Here is a 20,573-nt window from a genome sequence, read left to right as displayed (position 1 = left end):
GGCTTAGCTACATATATAAATCTTGTGTGGAAGGCTTAGCTACATATATAAATCTTGTGTGGCAGGCTTAGCTACATTATAAATATTGTGTGGCAGGCTTAGCTACATATATATGTATAGTGATTTTATTAATGGTTTCCATTAAAAATTTCTTTTCTTACTTAATCCCAAATATGGAAATATTTATTAAGTACCAAAAGCATTTGCCAAACATGCTCGCCCTTTCAGCCGTGGGGTCATTATAATGTGATGGTCAATCTCACTGTCCACTGGTAAAAGAGTAGCCAAAGAGTTGGTGATGACTAGCTGCCTTTCCTCTAGTCTTACACTTTTAAATTGGGGACGGCTAGCACAGATAGCCCTCGAGTAGCTTTGCGTGAAAAACAAAAAACAAAAACAATTACCTGTATTATAGTTCGTCCTGCCTGGTCCTAAATCTCTAGTTCTACCACAAAACAAACCCATGTCCTTAAATAAACATTTCAAGTTAACAACAAAGGAGTATTGTCCATATAAGAAATGGAAGCCATGTTTCTACAATATATGTTGAAAGAACATTTAGTATTTTTCTATCAGCTAAGTATGACGTCAATTTGTTTCTTTTTTGAATTGCGCGCAAAGCTGCACGAGGGCTATCTGCGCTAGCCGTTCCTAATTAGAGAGTAGAGGGAAGGCAGCTAGTCGTCACCACCCACCGCCAATTTGTGGGCTACTCTTTTACCAACGAACAGTGGAATTGACCGCCATATTATTATGCCCCCACGGCTGAAAGGGCGAGCATATTTGGTGCAATGGGAATTTGAAACCGCGACATTCAAATTACGAATCGAGCGCCTTAACCACCTGGCCAAGCTGGGCCTATGAAATCATGAGCTTGCAATTAATTCATACGGAAGCAGTCTAATATATCGTACATAATCAAAGTGTTTCCTTTCTAAGAGTTGATTTTCGCTTTTTCCCTACTAAAAAAAGCTTTATTACTAACTAAAAACATTTTGTTACATAATATAGCCTTTAAACCATAAGTATTTCTTACATGAGAAATTTTCTGAATAATAAATGTTATATGTATAATAGTATTAAAAAAAAAATCTTGAATGTTACGTTGACCTCTTTCATGGCATAAAGCAGTAGTTCCCAACCTTTTTTATGCCTCGCATCCCTAAAAAATTTAATATGTTCTCGCACCCCTCACAATAATTATTTATTTAACAATAAAGGTGAAGGTGGACAAAACAAATATTATTTCACTACCTCTGGAACGCTATCTCTCACCCTCAAGGGGTGCGAGCATCCCTGATGGGAATCACTGGTATAAAGGAAGAAGTCCCAATTCATCTCATTTTAAAATACACGCAAAATTGGAACTTTAATATAATTTAATATATAGACAATAAATTATTTAAATCACTAAAAATTTAAGCGAAATAAATAATTTATAAGTAAATTAGCGTTTCGTAATTACTATTTTCATATTAAAATGTAAAAAAACTAATAAAATGTAATAAGAAAAAATAATAATTTATAATGAATTTGAAAACTTGATTTTTTCATAACTTGCAACTCGTGCTCGTAACTGTGTATTACCTCTTTGATGTCACGTGATGTGCAGATACTTCGGACATTCTGTTAAATGATGTTGTTTTTTGCATACTTAGCTTTTTTGTACGTGACACAGAAGATTCGATCATGACAATAAGTCACGAAGCATCACACACCAACTTTACTGAATGAAGAAGTTTTATAAAAGTAAAGAAATCAGACAAAAATTGATAAACATAACAAATAATCTTCAAGAAAACATTGCTGTTTAAGAGGCAGTCGCTTCTCTACCACGTTAGACTTTCATATCCTGTTTGTAAAGACATTTTATTCGCTATCTGTAGGTCGTTTATTTCCAATTCAAATAAACGAAAATATAAGCCTTCTCAGACGTGGGGAGAGTTATGATGTGATTGGCCATTCCACCGTTAGGTAAAAATAAAGAAGATCAAATAGTTAGTGGTGAATGATGTTGAATAGTTGCCTTTGCTCATATCCATCACTTGTAAGTTGGAGATGATAACGCATATTGCAAACTAGTAGATCTGAAAGTGATTTCAAAGAAACACGTATGGGTGAAAGAACGATACATCCTATATTTATCTCATGTGATTAGTTGATACAGCATGACTGGTAATTCTCAATAAACACTGAAGAGGTCGTGATCTCTATATATTTCCTAAACAACCAGGTGAGGACATTATCATAACCTCAAACAAGGTTCTTGTAACAACGATTCAACTTATTCACGCGTTTAAAAAAAAATAGCTCAGAAACACTATCGAAACACGATTAAAATTACATATCAGGTAGTTCGTCAAACGTACCATGATTACTCGAATACCTTTAGAGCACAACCCATATCGAGGCAGTGTATGCATTGTATTAAATGCTAATCCTTTTTTGGTTTATTAAACTACAGTCACACGAATTTCTGAAGGTGGTTACAAGTATAGGAGAAACTCGGTGATGACAAGAAACCCACTTGTTGAGAAATTTATATGCAAAAACGGCTCGTTTGGGCTGAGAAAACACTTTTACATAGAAGAGCGAACAACGTTTCGACCTTCTTCGGTCATCGTCAGGTTCACAAAGAAAGAGGTAACTGACCGGAAGCTGACCACATGTTTGAAAGGGGTTGTGTAATTGTGTGTCGAAATGTAGAGGGCGGTATTAGATGTTTGAATATATAATTTTATTTATTTTATTAATATAGGTATAAAGGCGTTCCTTTATATTGGTTTATTTTGGGTTTAAGTTGTTGTATAAGTAAGGCTTCTTTAATTTTGCGTTTGTTTATGTTTGTTTCTTTATTTAGTATTTGAGTGTTTTCTATGGTTATGTTGTGTTTATTTGACTTGCAGTTTTTCAAAACGTGTGAAGGTGACTTTTTATGTTCTTTGAATCTGGTTTCCATTTTTCTACTTGTTTCTCCAATATAGAAGTCGTGGCAGTTATCACATTGTATTTTATAAATAATGTTGGTGTGGTGTTTGTCAGTGTAGTTTTTACATAGTATAGACCTCAGTTTTGTGCCGGGTTTTTGAATAAATTTGGTATTAATTGGAATGTCATATTTTGTTACTAATTTTTTGCCAAATGTTGGTTATTTGTTTGCTGATGTCAGGAATGTATGGTATACAGGAGTATATGGTTTCGTGGTTTTTTGATTCGTGAGCTATATTTACTTTAGTTGGTTGATTTTGCTTTCTGTCTAGGTGTGTGCGTATAATGTTTTCTACGGTTTGTGGAGGAAACTTATTGATGTTGATGAAGTATTGTTTTATTTTGTCTAATTCATCGTTAATTTTATCTGGTGAGCATAGTTTTATGGCAAAACAAAGTTACACATTGGTATTCTCGTTTCAAAATATATATTTCGCACTCTAAACAAACAAAAAATACAATGACAGCTTAACGTCTAACAGTAAGAAAAAATAACACTCTCCTTGTCTACCAAAGCCAAAAGTATTTTTTTAATGTGCTAACGTGTCTTTCAACGACTTTATCGAGCCCACAGTATCAAACGTTTTCACACCTCGTTTAATTGCTTTTAAACGTGCAAAACGCAAAGTTTTCTTTCCTCAGTCTTTTCTCTCTCTGTCAAAAACTGAACAGAACATTTTCATAGCATTAATTTTTTTATCAGAATTATTAAACGATAACGTAATAAGCGATTTTATACGTCTAATAAATCCATTAACAAAATTAGGGGTCGTCTTAAAAAATATTTAATATTCGTTATTTTGTGACCAATTCTGGGATTCCACTATAGCCGATGTTTTCTTGTCACACACAACTTGTTTAAGGTGTTCAATACGACGAAGTTGCATGGTGACTCTCAAACTCCTAAAATGATAACCTTGTCCAAACACGCTTTAGTTGTAATAGTACGTTGACAGTTGTGGTTTGAGGAGATCACAGCGGTGGAATAAAGCCCAATGTACAGAAGATGTCTTATCTGTTATGCCACATCTCTTTTCGAAAACCATCTACTCTTCGAGACTATCGTCCTCTCTCTATGTAACACATCGTTCTTCACGTTCAAAATGCCATTACCAAAACAAAGAATTCTTGTTTAAGAAAAACGTTTACATGAACCAGCTGCACCTAAAAACACTTCAGAATAACAAATATTCTCCGGTCTTGGCATCGTAATTTCATTTTACCTGTCTAGTCTGTACTATATTCAAGTGAACTAAATACAATTTTTTTAATAAGTACGTAAAACAGGAGAATCGATCATGACCAGAAGACATTAAGCATCGTAAAACATCTTTACTAAGTGAAGAAATGTTATAAAAATAAAGAAATCAGACAAAAATGGATAAATAGAACAAGGAGTCTTGAAGAAAACAATGCTGTCTATAGGAGGACGCTACTTCTCTTCTTCAGATTGGCTAGACATGGTGGTAAGGACATTTGAGTCGCTCTCTGAGGGGCGTGTATTCCCAATTCAAATGAAGTAACATGTAATCATTTTCAGACGTAGAAGGAGTTAGGATATGATCGAAAATTTCATTGTTCGGTAAAAATTAAGTACATCAAATAGTTGGTGGTGAATGATGTTGTAGAATTGCCTTTCCTCTTTTCCGTCACTGATAAGTTGGAGATGATAACGCACATAACCATCCAATAGTTCTGACCGGAATTTAAAAGAATAGGTTAAAGAATGAAACATGTAGTGTGATTAGTTGTCACAGCATGAAGAGTTGTTCTCAACACACACTGACGGAGTCGTGATCTCTAGATATTACCTGTACAACCTGGCAAGTACGTTAACTTATCTTGAAATAAGGTCGCGTGCATCGACGTTTCTAACTATTCACGCGTTTAAGAAAAATAAAACTCATAAACCCATTCTATCCAAGAGTTGTAACCTGCTGGTCAGATACTTCGTCGAACGTGACATGATTACGCGAAGGTCGTTTCAGCACATCAAATGTCGCAGCAGTGCACGCATTATATTCAAAAGTAATAACGTTCCTGTTTTGATTTATCACACAACAGTCACACGTATTTCTAAAAGTGGTTACAAGTGTAGGGGAAACTCGGTAACTTCTGTGATATCTCTCATCCGTCTCACGCTCTGACCCAGATATTATGAAGAAAATATCGATCCACTTTCTCACCATCCGATTTGAAAGAAAACGAATGGTTTAAAATAATAAAATGTTCCTGCCAGGGATCGAACCTGGGACATTCCGCGTGTTAGCGGATGTTGTTGTTGTTGTTTTTTTTCTCTTTATTTATCCCACCTCAACGAGGGGGTATACACAGAAATACAACAAATAAAACACAAGTTAATGAATTAGCATGTAACAATAACTCTAAAGATTACCATGCTGAAAATTACCACAAAGTTAATAAAATTAAGGAAAAATAAATAAAAGAGGAAATTGGAACAGCAGGCAATCCAACAAACATTATAGTGAACATTAACAAAACAAGAAACCAATGGACCTTTCATTGGTAACAAAAATATAACGAAATAACAACTTATCTTAGCAACGTACACAAGAAATAACCTTGGGCACCTTGGGTTACCAAGCTACCAACATAAGAATACACAGAATAAAACACATTTAATAAGTCATGTAACAATGATCGCTGATGATGGAGATGAATATGTCTACGTACACGCACTTTAAACATGGAAATTAAATGAATGACGCGATTTCGTGCCAAAGAAACTGAACGAGTAGAACATATAACCTGACGTGACAAACTAGTAATCATACGGAATATGTTCCAGCATGTCCTGAGTAACGAAGGATGAGATCCCACTAAGAGGCATCTCCTCCATACCCAGTTTGATATGGGACATCCAAGATAAAATGCCAATAATTTATATACATATGACCACAAGGGCTGTACAAAAGAACATTGGAAAAACAGATGGTCTATGGTTTCCGGCGCCTGGGAACAGAAAATGCACAACCCTGTGGGATGTCTGTCCATGTGTATCAGCTTGACATTAGTGGTAAACGCCCGCAACCAGAGTAAATAATCCACATCGCAAACAAAAAAACCCACAAAAGAAGAATAAGCGTTTTTACGAATGGGTTTCCAGTCTCCAGGAGGAACAATATCCATCCAGTAGAATGGAGCAGGGAAATTAGTAGCGAGTGAAAACTGTAAATGTCCCTCCAGATGCCGCACAGATAAACCTTGAAAATGAACTCGATTATCGGAGTGGTCCAGAAAATATAAATCCACAACACATGTGGACGACGGAAGAGGAGCCGGCTGGGTAGACAAAATCGGCAACCACTCCACAGGCAACGCCTCCTTGAGCATATGAAAATGTGAAAAAATTGTGCGGGCATTGGCCAACGGGTCAGCGTCCGTACACATTTCAATCACTGCCCCACCGGAAGAAAAGCAGGGAGCACTTCGTACATTAAATGGCGGACCTGAACCAAACCTGTGTTAATAAATTCAGGAAAATGAAATGTTCGGTGGCGAACATCAACAATAGCCGGATTGAAAAACAAAGGTTCATCAAAAATTTGTGGGGAAAGAGGAGCTGGGACAATCCCTTTATCCCCAAGAAGAACCTTCCAGGCATGAAACATTTCCTGAATATAGAAAGGTAACGATTTCACAAAACGTGGCAAAATACGGCATTGAAGAATCCGAAAGCCCAAAGAGAGATTACCATAACAAGAAAAAAATCCAGAAAGAAGTTGTCGCAAGGTGGAAGGACAAGAAGCATCCAAACAACGCTGAACAACTTCAAACGGAATGCGAGTTTACGAGTATTAACATCAACCAAGTTGATACCTCCACAATCATAACTCCGAATCAGAATACCGTATGCCACTTTATGTATACCTCCCCGCCAAATAAAATCCAGTATACATTTGCGAAATCGAGCCTCAAACTGTCTTGCCAACGGGAGTATATTCAACGGGTACCATAACACCGATGCCACCAAGGAGTTCACCACAAGAGATTTACCCTTTAGCGACAAAGAACGAAATCGCCACGACACCAAGACACGAGATACCCTGCGCAATACACCCTGCCACGTATCTTGCAGCATGACATCGAAATTAGAGTGGAAAACTATTCCCAAAATCCGAATAGGATCCTGGGAAATTCTCAACTCACCAAGGACGAAGTCTGCAGAAGAGGCCAAACACCCAACCCACAAACCCTGACTCTTGGTCCAGTTGATCTTCCCACCAGTAGCTTTGCCAAAAGTTTGGCAGACATCCAACACATGCGGCAAAGATTCGGCGTCTCGTAAGGTTAAGGTGGTATCATCAGCATGCTGATAAGTAAGTGAAGGCGTGGTGAGTAACACATCACCACCAATACCAGTAATATGAACATTAAGAACTAACATATTTCGTAACGGTTCGACACTGAGAACGTAAAGGAGAGCAGACATAGGGCATCCTTGACGAATACCCCGAGTAATAGCAAAATCATTAGTGAGAAATCCATTAAACTTTACACAACTAGAAATAGAAGTATAGCAAAGACGAACCCAATGAACAAAAGTAGAACCAAAACCCATACGCAGAAGAAGTTGAAATAGATAGTCATAGGCCACCCGATCAAAGGCTTGCATCTGATCGAGCTTCAAAAAGATTCCACCCTGGCCGGTACGTGCTAAAGACTGCAATAGCAAAACGAGTGTTAACGGAGTATCAGCAACGTCCCGTCCAGGTATACACCCGGATTGGTCATCTGAAACTAAACTGGAGATCACAGACGAAAGGCGACGAGCCAGCACTTTGGCCAAAAGCTTATAGTCAGTACAAAGCAATGTCAAAGGCCGGCTGTTAGCCGCCAACCGTCGATCCCCGCCTTTCGGGATAGGAACAATTACCCCAGAACACATTGTACGGAGCAACTGTGGAGAGTGGAACAGTTGAGACAAGACAGATAAAAGTCGTCAACAAAAGAGGGAGAAAATATTTGTAAAATTCGGAGGTTAAACCATCCAAACCAGGAGATTTGCCCAGCGGTAAACTGTCTAGAGCAGCGAGAACTTCCGGAACCGTGAATGGAGCATCACAAATATTAGCTTGTTCACTGGAAAGAGTTCGATCAACAAATGAGAGAACTAAATCTATGTCTGCCTGCAGAACGATATCCTTAGAGTACAGTGCGGAATAATACTGATGTAAAACAGCAGCTATATCTTCCACACCGGACATCTCCACACCCTATCAGTGAGCATGGATCGAAACTCAATTCTGCTTTGACGGACCTTTTCCATACGAAGAAAGTAAGACGTAGATCTCTCACCCTCCTCAAACCAACGAACATGAGATCGAATCCTCGCCCCCTCTATGGTATCGTGATCCAAAGTCTCCAATGCATCTTCAAGTTCATACAATTTGACCTTAGACCTACCAGGGAAACGGGACAGTTTTCGAAGCTCACGATTGATGGACGACTCAAGCTGACATTTGCGAGAACGGGATGCCCGCGCACGAAGAATCGAATAACGCTCGGTAAGTAAACGGAACGCGCATTTCAATTGTTCATACCACTTAATTTTATCAGTCCCATAGACTGACCAACTACGACTTCTGGCGATCAACAGCTTAATGGCTTTCACATATTCGGCATCCCTCAATAACTGGTTATTGAAGTGCCAGAAATTAGGTCCTCTGACAATTGGTCGCAGAGTAAGGTCGAAGCCCAATAAAGCGTGATCTGTAGCAGGAAACCACAACGTACGGAAACGTTGGACAGTCCCCTGCAAGGTAGAAGAAAGCAAAACCCTATCAATACGAGACGACATCATCTCACCATTAACAAAACGCTTCCATATGAAACCAGGTGTAGTCGGAGATATGAGTGAATGCGCATCAAGTAAGTCAAACCTATTAAGAAACTGTACAAAAGCCGAACGGCTGGCGTCACGGTAGAAACGGACCGGAAATCGATCGCGTGCCACATCCACCACACAATTAAAATCTCCCACAACAAGCAATCCCGTGCAACCATCCAAACAATACTCCAAGTTTTGGAAAATTCCCGTCGCTCGGAGATATCGCGAGGAGCGTACACAGATGATAACAGATAAGACAAAGACTCGAAACTGAATTTGACTGTCAGAACCCTACCCACCCCATCAGAAGAAACGAATGTAACATTATCACACAAAAACTGCTGTACCAAGATGGCAACCCCTTGTCGGCCAGAAGTAGAAATATTAAAAAAAAACTACACCTGGCCAAAATTTCAGAACGACATCATAAAAGTTATCAGTGAAAAACGTTTCCTGTAAACAAACAACATCAAAATTAGTAACAAAGTAATCCAGGTAATAAGCCAGCTTACTAACATTACGCAACCCATTACAATTCAAAACTCCCACCCTAGTAAATATACCATGCTAAAGAGAAAGTAAAGGTACAAGAATTGAAAGGAAACTGTCACAAACACAAAAATAACAAGAATAAATGTAAAGATCTAAGCAAATATGCACAAAGTTAAAATAACAATAAATGACAGTCTTACACGAACTGAAACAAACAAACTGTCACGAAAAACACATTTAAGGCTGCGACACCGCCTTCGCATTCGCCCAAGATATCCGTAGTATTGGCACGTCCGACACCCGTTTTCGTCCACTGCCCTTCTCAGAAGTGTCACCAGGAGACATTGCCACCACACTAGCATACCTCCAACGACGAGGAAGAGGCACCTCCACATCGCCGGCGGAACTCTCACCACTAACCGGAAGTGGCGGGAAGTGACGATCAAAATGCGTCCTCCAGCAGGGGGGTAACTACTTGCCCGTTCCCTGGCCCCACCAGAAACCGTCGATCGTCGGGCAGAAACATCGTCCACCACCCGATGGGTAGCTGCAGCCTTCTTTGAAAGGGGAACCTCCGAATCAACGCGTGGACAAACAGAAATGGTGTCAACATCATGAGGCACTGCACGAGAGGGAGCAGCCGTGACTACTTCAGCAGCGTCACGAGAAGTAGTAGGCGTGGCCACTTCAGCGTCGTCACTAGAGGAAGTTCGAGGAACAACAAGCTTGGGACAACGTTGACGGACGTGTCCCTGCATATGACAATGTCGGCATATAAACTGGGTGCAATCGCGATATAGATGATCCGCCCCCAAACATAAATTACACACTTTTGACTGGCGATCATGCTTCACTTTTAACATTATTGCCTTGCCCAAAGGATAAAAAACTTTCACTACGTACGGCAAAGAGATACACTTCTCACTAAAACACACACGAACATGGCGTATACCTAAGTATATGCCCTGGTCCCTCTTCCACACAATAGGGCTTTTCACTTCACAATCATAATCTTTAAGTTTATTTAGTATAATATCATCGTCGATATATTCTGGGACGTCCATAAATGACACAGTAATAGTGCGTTTAGTGACGCCATTAGTCGAACAAAGTACACCATTGACAACTAGACCAACATCTATAGCCAGGTCCACATCTGCGGGAAGAACAAAAGTTACCTCATAACCACCCGGGCGAGGAACAACAGCAGTGACCGAAGCAGCACCAAACGTAGAAATAACAGAATGGATAACGTCCCCATGGCTTGAAGTTGTCGTTTCCACGAAAACAGTACGACGCATAACTTCCATGACCTTCTTGGTTGATGAAGACATCGTCAAACAACTTGAAAAATGCAAAATCTAGCAAAAAAAAAGAAGTACACGCTCACTAGGCTTAGCTGTTAAATTTACACTAAGGCAATCAGGAGCTCGAAAAACACGTCTGCACTCGATGACGAAAACCGGCGCTTTCCAAATGTGCCTGCCAGGGATCGAACCTGGGACCATCCGCGTGTTAGGCGGATGTTTTTTTTTTTTTTTCTCTTTATTTATCCCACCTCAACGAGGGGGTATACACAGAAATACAACAAATAAAACACAAGTTAATGAATTAGCATATAACAATAACTCTATAGATTACCATGCTGAAAATTACCACAAAGTTAATAAAATTAAGGAAAAAGAAATAAAAGAGGTAATTGGAACAGCAGGTAATCCAACAAATATTATAGTGAACATTAACAAACAAGAAATCAATGGATCTTTCATTGTAACAAAAATGTAATGAAATAACAACTTATCTTAACAACGTACACAAGAAATAACCTTGGGCACCTTGGGTTACCAAGCAACCAACATAAGAATACACAAAATAAAAAACCTTTAATGAGTTATGTAACAAAGATCTATGATAATGAAGATATATATGTCTACGTACACGCACTTTAAACATGGAAATTAAATAAATTACGCGATTTCGTGCCAAAGAAACTGAACGAGCAGAACATATAACCTGACGTGCCAAACTAGTAAACAAACGGAATATGTTCCAGCATCTCCTGGGTAACGAAGGATGAGATCCCACTAAGAGGCATCTCCTCCATACCCAGTTTGATATGGGACATCCAAAATAAAATGCCAATAATTTATATACATATGACCGCAAGGGCTGTACAAAAGGACATTGGAAAAACAGATGGTCTATGGTTTCCGGCGCCTGGGAACAGAAAGTACACAACCCTGTGGGATGTCTGTCCATATGTATCAGCTTGACATTAGTGGTAATCGCCCGCAACCACAGTAAATAATCCACATCACAAACATAAAACCCACAAAAGAAGAATAAGCGTATTTACGAATGCGTTTCCAGTCTCCAGGAGGAACAATATCCCCCCAGTAGAATGGAGCAGGGAAAATAGTAGCGAGTGAAAACTGTAAATGTTCCACCAGTTGCTTCACAGATAAACCCTGAAAATGAACTCGATTATCAGAGTGGTCCAGAAAATATAAATCCACAACACGTGTGGACGATGGGAGAGGAGCCGGCTGGTTGGACAAAACCGGCAACCAGTCCACAGGCAACGCCTCTTTGAGCATATGAAAATGTGAAAAAATTGTGCGGACATTGGCCAACGGGTCAGCGTCCGTACACATTTCAATCACTGCCCCCACCGGAAGAAAAGCAGGGAGCACCTCGTACAATAAATGGCGGACCTGAACCAAACCTGCGTTAATAAATTCAGGAAAATGAAATGTTCGGTGGCGAAAATCAACAATAGCCGGATTGAAAACAAAGGTTCATCAAAATTTGTGGAGAAACAGTAGCTGGGACAATCCCTTTATCCCCAAGAAGAACCTTCCAGGCATGAAACATTTCCTGAATATAGAAAGGTAACGATTTCACAAAACGTGGCAAAATACGGCATTGAAGAATCCGAAAGCCCAAAGAGAGATTGCCATAACAAGAAAAAATCCAGAAAGAAGTTGTCGCAAGGTGGAAGGACAAGAAGCATCCAAACAACGCTGCAACAACTTCAAACGGAATGCGAGTTTACGAGTGTTAACATCAACCAAGTTGATACCTCCACAATCATAACTCCGGATCAGAATACCGTATGCCACTTTATGTATACCTCCCCGCCAAATAAAATCCAGTATACATTTGCGAAATCGAGCCTCAAACTGTCTTGGCTACGAGAGTATATTCAACGGGTACCATAACACCGATGCCACCAAGGAGTTCACCACAAGAGATTTACCCTGTAGCGACAAAGAACGAAATCGCCACGACACCAAGACACGAGATACCCTGCGCAATACACCCTGCCACGTATCTTGTAGCAGATACGTATTCTTTTACCAGAATTATTAAACGATAACGTAATAAGCGATTTTATACGTCTATTAAATTCCCTTAACAAAATTAGGGATCGTCTTAAATAATATTTAATATTCGTTATTTTGTGACCAATTCTGGGATTTCACTCTAGCCGATGTTTTCTTGTCACACAAAACTTGTTTAAGGTGTTCAATACGACAAAGTTGCATGGTGACTCTCAAACTCCTAAAATGATAACCTTGTCCAAACACGCTTAAGTTGTAATAGTACGTTGACAGTTGTGGGTTGTAGGAGATCACAGCGGTGGAATAAAGCCCAATGTACAGAAGATGTCTTATCTGTTATGCAACATCTATTTTCGAAAACCATCTACTCTTCGAGACTACCGTCCTCTCTCTACGTTACACATCGTTCTTCACGACAAAATTCCATAACCAAAACAAAGAATTCTTGTTTAAGAAAAACGTTTACATGAACCAGCTGCACCAAGAAGGAGGAAACACTTCAGAATAACAAATATTCTCCGGTCTTGGCATCGTAATTTCATTTTACCTGTCTAGTCTGTACTATATTGAAGTGAACTAATTACAATTTTTAATAAGTACTTAAAACAGGAGATTCGATCATGACGAGAAGACATTAAGCATCGTAAAATATCTTTACTAAGTGAAGAAATGTTATAAAAATAAAGAAATCAGACAAAAGGGATAAACAGAACAAGGAGTCTTTAAGAAAACAATGCTGTCTATAGGAGGACGATACTTCTTTTCTTCAGACTGGCTAGACATGGTGGTAAGGACATTTGAGTCGCTCTCTGAGGGGCGTGTATTCGCAATTCAAATGAAATACCATGTAAGCATTTTCAGACGTAGGAGGAGCTAGGATATGACCGACAATTTCACTGTTCGGTAAAATTAAGTACATCAAATAGTTGGTGGTGAATGATGTTGTAGAATTGCCTTTCCTCTTTTCCGTCACTGGTAAGTTGGAGATGATAACGCACATAACCATCCAATAGTTCGGACCGGAATTTAAAAGAATAGGTTAAAGAATGAAACATGTAGTGTGATTAGTTGTCACAGCATGAAGAGTTGTTCTCAACACACACTGACGGAGTCGTGATCTCTAGATATTACCTGTACAAACTGGCAAGTACGTTAACTTATCTTCAACTAAGGTCGCGTGCATCGACGTTTCAAACTGTTCACGCATTTAAGAAAAATAAAACTCATAAACCCATTCTATCCAAAAGTTGTAACTTGCTGGTCAGATACTTCGTCGAACGTCACATGATTACGCGAAGGTCGTTTCATCACTTCAAATGTCGCAGCAGTGCACGCATTATATTCAAAAGTAATAACGTTCCTGTTTTGATTCATCACACAACAGTCACACGAATTTCTGAAAGTGGTTACAAGTGTAGGGGGAAACTCGGTAACTTCTGTGATATCTCTCAGCCGTCTCACCCTCTGAAACAGATATTATGAAGAAAATATCGTTCCACGTTCTCACCATCCGATTTGAAAGAAAAAGAATGGTTCAAAATATTAAAATGTGCCTACCAGGGATCGAACCTGGGACCTTCCGCGTGTTAGGCAGATTTTTTATAACCACTACACCACAAGCACCTCCGTTTCGCGATTTTTCTTGTTAGAGATTTAAATTAAACGATAACGTTCCAAAATTTTTATTTCGCAGTGTAAACAAACACAAGTATAATGACAGTTTAACCTTTAACTTTAAATAATATAACACTCTCCTTTTTCAACCAATGCCAAAAGAATTTATCCAATGTGCTAACGTGTCTTTCAACGACTTTATCGAGCCCACAGTATCAAACGTCTTCACACCTCGTTTAATTGCTTTCAAACGTGCAAAACGCAAAGTTTTCTTTCCTCAGTCTTTTCTCTTTCTATCAAAAACTGAACAGAACATTTTCATGGCTTTAATTCTTTTATCAGAATTATTAAACGATAACGTAATAAGCGATTTTATACGTCTATTAAATTCCCTTAACAAAATTAGGGTTCGTCTTAAATAATATTTAATATTCGTTATTTTGTGACCAATTCTGGGATTTCACTCTAGCCGATGTTTTCTTGTCACAAAAAACTTGTTTAAGGTGTTCAATACGACAAAGTTGCATGGTGACTCTCAAACTCCTAAAATGATAACCTTGTCCAAACACGCTTTAGTTGTAATAGTACGTTGACAGTTGTGGGTTGTAGGAGATCACAGCGGTGGAATAAAGCCCAATGTACAGAAGATGTCTTATCTGTTATGCAACATCTCTTTTCGGAAACCATCTAATTTTCGAGAATATCGTCCTCTCTCTAGGTTACACATCGTTCTTCACGACAAAATTCCATAACCAAAACAAAGAATTCTTGTTTAAGAAAAACGTTTCCATGAACCAGCTGCACCAAGAAGGAGGAAACACTTCAGAATAACAAATATTCTCCGGTCTTGGCATCGTAATTTCATTTTACCTGTCTAGTCTGTACTATATTGAAGTGAACTAATTACAATTTTTTAATAAGTACTTAAAACAGGAGATTCGATCATGACGAGAAGACATTAAGCATCGTAAAATATCTTTACTAAGTGAAGAAATGTTATAAAAATAAAGAAATCAGACAAAAAGGGATAAACAGAACAAGGAGTCTTTAAGAAAACAATGCTGTCTATAGGAGGACGATACTTCTTTTCTTCAGACTGGCTAGACATGGTGGTAAGGACATTTGAGTCGCTCTCTGAGGGGCGTGTATTCGCAATTCAAATGAAATAACATGTAAGCATTTTCAGACGTAGGAGGAGCTAGGATATGATCAACAATTTCACTGTTCGGTAAAAATTAAGTACATCAAATAGTTGGTGGTGAATGATGTTGTAGAATTGCCTTTCCTCTTTTCCGTCACTGGTAAGTTGGAGATGATAACGCACATAACCATCCAATAGTTCTGACCGGAATTTAAAAGAATAGGTTAAAGAATGAAACATGTAGTGTGATTAGTTGTCACAGCATGAAGAGTTGTTCTCAACACACACTGACGGAGTCGTGATCTCTAGATATTACCTGTACAAACTGGCAAGTACGTTAACTTATCTTCAACTAAGGTCGCGTGCATCGACGTTTCAAACTGTTCACGCATTTAAGAAAAACAAAACTCATAAACCCATTCTATCCAAAAGTTGTAACTTGCTGGTCAGATACTTCGTCGAACGTCACATGATTACGCGACGGTCGTTTCATCACTTCAAATGTCGCAGCAGTGCACGCATTATATTCAAAAGTAATAACGTTCCTGTTTTGATTTATCACACAACAGTCACACGAATTTCTGAAAGTGGTTACAAGTGTAGGGGGAAACTCGGTAACTTCTGTGATATCTCTCAGCCGTCTCACCCTCTGAAACAGATATTATGAAGAAAATATCGTTCCACGTTCTCACCATCCGATTTGAAAGAAAAAGAATGGTTCAAAATATTAAAATGTGCCTACCAGGGATCGAACCTGGGACCTTCCGCGTGTTAGGCAGATTTTTTATAACCACTACACCACAAGCACCTCCGTTTCGCGATTTTTCTTGTTAGAGATTTCAATTAAACGATAACGTTCCAAAATTTTTATTTCGCAGTGTAAACAAACACAAGTATAATGACAGTTTAACCTTTAACTTTAAATAATATAACACTCTCCTTTTTCAACCAATGCCAAAAGAATTTATCCAATGTGCTAACGTGTCTTTCAACGACTTTATCGAGCCCACAGTATCAAACGTCTTCACACCTCGTTTAATTGCTTTCAAACGTGCAAAACGCAAAGTTTTCTTTCCTCAGTCTTTTCTCTTTCTATCAAAAACTGAACAGAACATTTTCATGGCTTTAATTCTTTTATCAGAATTATTAAACGATAACGTAATAAGCGATTTTATACGTCTATTAAATTCCCTTAACAAAATTAGGGTTCGTCTTAAATAATATTTAATATTCGTTATTTTGTGACCAATTCTGGGATTTCACTCTAGCCGATGTTTTCTTGTCACAAAAAACTTGTTTAAGGTGTTCAATACGACAAAGTTGCATGGTGACTCTCAAACTCCTAAAATGATAACCTTGTTCAAACACGCTTTAGTTGTAATAGTACGTTGACAGTTGTGGGTTGTAGGAGATCACAGCGGTGGAATAAAGCCCAATGTACAGAAGATGTCTTATCTGTTATGCGACATCTCTTTTCGGAAACCATCTAATTTTCGAGAATATCGTCCTCTATCAAGGTTACACATCGTTCTTCACGACAAAATTCCATAACCAAAACAATGAATTCTTGTTTAAGAAAAACGTTTACATGAACCAGCTGCACCAAGAAGGAGGAAACACTTCAGAATAACAAATATTCTACGGTCTTGGCATCGTAATTTCATTTTACCTGTCTAGTATGTACTATATTGAAGTGAACTAATTACAATTTTTTAATAAGTACTTAAAACAGGAGATTCGATCATGACGAGAAGACATTAAGCATCGTAAAATATCTTTACTAAGTAAAGAAATGTTATAAAAATAAAGAAATCAGACAAAAAGGGATAAACAGAACAAGGAGTCTTTAAGAAAACAATGCTGTCTATAGGAGGACGATACTTCTTTTCTTCAGACTGGCTAGACATGGTGGTAAGGACATTTGAGTCGCTCTCTGAGGGGCGTGTATTCGCAATTCAAATGAAATAACATGTAAGCATTTTCAGACGTAGGAGGAGCTAGGATATGATCGACAATTTCACTGTTCGGTAAAAATTAAGTACATCAAATAGTTGGTGGTGAATGATGTTGTAGAATTGCCTTTCCTCTTTTCCGTCACTGGTAAGTTGGAGATGATAACGCACATAACCATCCAATAGTTCGGACCGGAATTTAAAAGAATAGGTTAAAGAATGAAACATGTAGTGTGATTAGTTGTCACAGCATGAAGAGTTGTTCTCAGCACACACTGACGGAGTCGTGATCTCTAGATATTACCTGTACAACCTGGCAAGTACGTTAACTTATCTTCAAATAAGGTCGCGTGCATCGACGTTTCAAACTGTTCACGCATTTAAGAAAAACAAAACTCATAAACCCATTCTATCCAAAAGTTGTAACTTGCTGGTCAGATACTTCGTCGAACGTCACATGATTACGCGACGGTCGTTTCATCACTTCAAATGTCGCAGCAGTGCACGCATTATATTCAAAAGTAATAACGTTCCTGTTTTGATTTATCACACAACAGTCACACGAATTTCTGAAAGTGGTTACAAGTGTAGGGTGAAACTCGGTAACTTCTGTGATATCTCTCAGCCGTCTCACCCTCTGAAACAGATATTATGAAGAAAATATCGTTCCACGTTCTCACCATCCGATTTGAAAGAAAAAGAATGGTTCAAAATATTAAAATGTGCCTACCAGGGATCGAACCTGGGACCTTCCGCGTGTTAGGCAGATTTTTTATAACCACTACACCACAAGCACCTCCGTTTCGCGATTTTTCTTGTTAGAGATTTCAATTAAACGATAACGTTCCAAAATTTTTATTTCGCAGTGTAAACAAACACAAGTATAATGACAGTTTAACCTTTAACTTTAAATAATATAACACTCTCCTTTGTCTACCAATGCCAAAAGAATTTTTCCAATGTGCTAACGTGTCTTTCAACGACTTTATCGAGCCCACAGTATCAAACGTTTTCACACCTCGTTTAATTGCTTTCAAACGTGCAAAACGCAAAGTTTTCTTTCCTCAGTCTTTTCTCTTTCTATCAAAAACTGAACAGAACATTTTCATGGCTTTAATTCTTTTATCAGAATTATTAAACGATAACGTAATAAGCGATTTTATACGTCTATTAAATTCCCTTAACAAAATTAGGGTTCGTCTTAAATAATATTTAATATTCGTTATTTTGTGACCAATTCTGGGATTTCACTCTAGCCGATGTTTTCTTGTCACACAAAACTTGTTTAAGGTGTTCAATACGACAAAGTTGCATGGTGACTCTCAAACTCCTAAAATGATAACCTTGTCCAAACACGCTTTAGTTGTAATAGTACGTTGACAGTTGTGGGTTGTAGGAGATCACAGCGGTGGAATAAAGCCCAATGTACAGAAGATGTCTTATCTGTTATGCAACATCTCTTTTCGGAAACCATCTAATTTTCGAGAATATCGTCCTCTCTCTATGTAACACATCGTTCTTCACGTTCAAAATGCCATTACCAAAACAAAGAATTCTTGTTTAAGAAAAACGTTTACATGAACCAGCTGCACCTAGAAACACTTCAGAATAACAAATATTCTCCGGTCTTGGCATCGTAATTTCATTTTACCTGTCTAGTCTGTACTATATTCAAGTGAACTAAATACAATTTTTTTAATAAGTACGTAAAACAGGAGAATCGATCATGACCAGAAGACATTAAGCATCGTAAAACATCTTTACTAAGTGAAGAAATGTTATAAAAATAAAGAAATCAGACAAAAATGGATAAATAGAACAAGGAGTCTTGAAGAAAACAATGCTGTCTATAGGAGGACGCTACTTCTCTTCTTCAGATTGGCTAGACATGGTGGTAAGGACATTTGAGTCGCTCTCTGAGGGGCGTGTATTCCCAATTCAAATGAAGTAACATGTAATCATTTTCAGACGTAGAAGGAGTTAGGATATGATCGAAAATTTCATTGTTCGGTAAAAATTAAGTACATCAAATAGTTGGTGGTGAATGATGTTGTAGAATTGCCTTTCCTCTTTTCCGTCACTGATAAGTTGGAGATGATAACGCACATAACCATCCAATAGTTCTGACCGGAATTTAAAAGAATAGGTTAAAGAATGAAACATGTAGTGTGATTAGTTGTCACAGCATGAAGAGTTGTTCTCAACACACACTGACGGAGTCGTGATCTCTAGATATTACCTGTACAACCTGGCAAGTACGTTAACTTATCTTGAAATAAGGTCGCGTGCATCGACGTTTCAAACTATTCACGCGTTTAAGAAAAATAAAACTCATAAACCCATTCTATCCAAGAGTTGTAACCTGCTGGTCAGATACTTCGTCGAACGTGACATGATTACGCGAAGGTCGTTTCAGCACATCAAATGTCGCAGCAGTGCACGCATTATATTCAAAAGTAATAACGTTCCTGTTTTGATTTATCACACAACAGTCACACGTATTTCTAAAAGTGGTTACAAGTGTAGGGGAAACTCGGTAACTTCTGTGATATCTCTCATCCGTCTCACACTCTGACCCAGATATTATGAAGAAAATATCGATCCACTTTCTCACCATCCGATTTGAAAGAAAACGAATGGTTTAAAATAATAAAATGTTCCTGCCAGGGATCGAACCTGGGACATTCCGCGTGTTAGCGGATGTTGTTGTTGTGTGTTTTTTTCTCTTTATTTATCCCACCTCAACGAGGGGGTATACACAGAAATACAACAAATAAAACACAAGTTAATGAATTAGCATGTAACAATAACTCTAAAGATTACCATGCTGAAAATTACCACAAAGTTAATAAAATTAAGGAAAAATAAATAAAAGAGGAAATTGGAACAGCAGGCAATCCAACAAACATTATAGTGAGCATTAACAAAACAAGAAACCAATGGACCTTTCATTGGTAACAAAAATATAACGAAATAACAACTTATCTTAGCAACGTACACAAGAAATAACCTTGGGCACCTTGGGTTACCAAGCTACCAACATAAGAATACACAGAATAAAACACATTTAATAAGTCATGTAACAATGATCGCTGATGATGGAGATGAATATGTCTACGTACACGCACTTTAAACATGGAAATTAAATGAATGACGCGATTTCGTGCCAAAGAAACTGAACGAGTAGAACA

The sequence above is a fragment of the Tachypleus tridentatus genome, chromosome 5, assembly GCF_004210375.1.
Source record: "Tachypleus tridentatus isolate NWPU-2018 chromosome 5, ASM421037v1, whole genome shotgun sequence".
NCBI lineage: Eukaryota > Metazoa > Arthropoda > Merostomata > Xiphosura > Limulidae > Tachypleus > Tachypleus tridentatus.
This window is presented reverse-complemented; position numbering follows the sequence as displayed.